Below are 2,852 nucleotides of genomic sequence, written 5' to 3' on the forward strand. Positions count from 1 at the left end.
CTGAATTTTGAAAGAAAACTGCAGGATCTTGACAGTTGTTAGAAATCTGGTATCAAATAGTACCACCCGTTTTTGAAGGGCTAGTGTCAGATAATTACTTCTTTGACTAGCTGCTGTGATAATCTGTCTCAATTTAAGTATTGAATATATGCCAAATGTCTCCGTTAAAGTGGCTTTTAACAACATATTTCTATAATCTCAGTGAGCAAAGATGAGAACATTTGAAATTCCTCAGGGAGTTCAGACGAACTATTGTTTATAGATCTTAGGTTGTTCTGATTTTGTTTTCAAGGAGGGATTTAGCTGGGGAATAGAGTGTCAGCATGAAGAATATGCAGAGCTATACAATGGGATGCTTTATGCAAATGAAACTGCAATTTAATGAGTAAAGTCACTTCAGGTGATTTTGAAAATTAAAAATAAGGCACACAGTTTTTCTAAATTAGGCACTATGGTACATTAGGAAATTAGTTATATAATCATTTTTGAAACTGAAAATGGCAGAGAAATGGAAAAAATACTAACAAAGTTCTGATGAAGCAGAACTGATTACACAGGATGATGGTAAGTGATTCCTGACATTTTATGAAGAGAAATATATATTTTCATTTTTTAAATATTTTTCACCTATAATTCCAAATTAGCTTTCATCAGTCAAGTAAGATGAGGCATTGAAAGAAAGCTGAGGCCGCTGCCTACCCTGCAGCTTAGGGCTCGGGGCCTGCCGCTGGTGCCGGCCCCGCCGAGTGGCGCCAAGGCCTCCGCTCTCCCAGTGTGGGCGGTGGCATCAGTCTCTGCCGCTGTCGCGGGCGGCTGGTATGAGACCCTGGCCGCTTCGGCGCCGGTACGGGGCGCCGAGGCAGTGCTGCTTGGGGCGCACGCCGCCACGGGCCTGCCATGGTGGGGCAGCATTCTGCTCACCACTGTGGCCTTGCGCGGCGCCGTCACGCTGCCGCACTACAGCACTACATCCTGGCTAAGCTAGGTGGAAAATTTGCAGCCAGAAATTAAAAACATTGCCAGGCATCTTAACCAAGAAGTTGCAGTTCGTGCAAATCAGTTGGGGTGGTCCAAAAGAGTTGCCAGGCTCACTTATCTAAAGTATATGATGAGGTTTGTTTCAGAGCTATATGTTCGGGATAACTGCCACCCTTTCAAAGCCACCGTGTTGGTCTGGATTTAGCTTCCAATGTGGATCTTCATGTCTGTTGCTCTCCGGAATTTTAGCACAGGGACAACAAATTCAGAAGCAGGTTTTTCTGTTCAGGAGCAGTTAGCTACTGGCGGAGTCCTATGGTTTCCAGACCTTACTGCTCTCGATTCCACTTGGATTCTGCCTGTCTCTGTTGGTATCGTCAACTTATTAATAGTGGAGATTTTTGCTCTACAAAAAATTGGAATGTCTCGTTTTCAGACGTATGTTACATACTTCGTCCGTGTGGTATCGGTGTTGATGATTCCAATTGCCGCCACGGTACCTTCATCAATCGCTCTCTACTGGTTATGCTCCAGCCTCATTCATGGGCCTTTCACAGAACCTGCTGCTGCGTTCTCCTGGATTTCGCCGACTTTGCAGAATACCATTGACCAAGTCAGATTCAAAAACTCCTTATAAAGACCTATTTGCTGCTTTTTATACCAAGTTCATTTCAAGAAAATGAGATATTTTTCAATAATTTTGAAGCAATTATAAGTGTCACTATCACCTTAATGTGTTTAGATTTAGAGATTCAGGTATGATTTAATTTGCCTTTATTTAAAATCATGACCTTCATGAAATATTGTAGGTTGAGATGTAATCCAGATATATTTGAAAATAATTAAAATCTATCAAGTGCTAGAAACATAGTATGTTTAATTATAAAGGAGTATAAGAATGAAACCAAAGTGTCTATCCCTGTTTATAAAATTATACTTCTTTGGGGTGTCAGAACTTTGGAGAGCAGAGTTAGACACTAAATGATGTCAAATTATACCAAACACTCCCACACATTAGAGCTTGGAAAATAAGAGAATCCAATGAAGTGATTCTTAATATTTTGGAGATAGGGAGGATTACAGACCTATTTGAGCATCTGATAAAAGGCTATATATGGTTTTCTCTTCAGAACAATGCTAGGACTCATTAAATGGGAACTTCGTTGATACCCCAAAGGTCTTCCAGCAACTCCTGCTTAAGAAATTTTATTCTGATGGAACATATATTGATGTTGAGATAATGTGTAGCTGAAAAAAAAAGTACTTGAAATACATGTAATAGGGTAGTCCATGTTTACACGTACCTAATATGGTAGATAGTGTTGCTTCCCAGCCCTGCTCTGAAAGAATATAAAAAGTGTACATTTCTTTTTCTATAATTTAAGAAGTCTGGAATATAGGGTGTAGCACTACGTACTGCTATAGCCCAAAGTGGAAAATCTTAAGCATTAAGTTTGGTTAGTCAAAGGAAGAAAATTAGAAGAGCAGCTACCTATTGTGGACATGATTTTTAAACTCTCTTTATTTGGAAGGATTAAGTACTATAATAGACTTAAACTATGATAGAGGTTTAACATAGGAATAATCCAGTTTGCTTGCTTAATTTGGAAAGATGATGAAATTAACTGTGGTTGAGATATTTAGGAATAAGCTTGACAGGTTTTTGAGAAGATTATAAATTTTCATTGAATTAGAATATCAGCCTGATTCTGAGAAACCTTATCATTCCATCTTGATGTTTTACAATAAAAAATGAAAATTCAAAAAAAAAAAGAAAGAAACTGTGGTTGAGATATTTAGGAATAAGCTTGACAGGTTTTTGAGAAGATTATAAATTTTCATTGAATTAGAATATCAGCCTGCTTCTGAGAAAC

General features: G+C 38.6%; 1 pseudogene; it reads left to right on the forward strand.

Moving 5' to 3' along the window:
• Positions 1-558: 558 nt before the first annotated feature.
• LOC105816854 lies at positions 559-1,661 on the forward strand (annotated as a pseudogene).
• The last annotated feature ends 1,191 nt before the right edge of the window (positions 1,662-2,852 follow it).

This window comes from Propithecus coquereli, unplaced genomic scaffold, assembly GCF_000956105.1.
Source record: "Propithecus coquereli isolate 6110/MARCELLA unplaced genomic scaffold, Pcoq_1.0 Scaffold389, whole genome shotgun sequence".
Classification (NCBI taxonomy): Eukaryota; Metazoa; Chordata; class Mammalia; order Primates; family Indriidae; genus Propithecus; species Propithecus coquereli.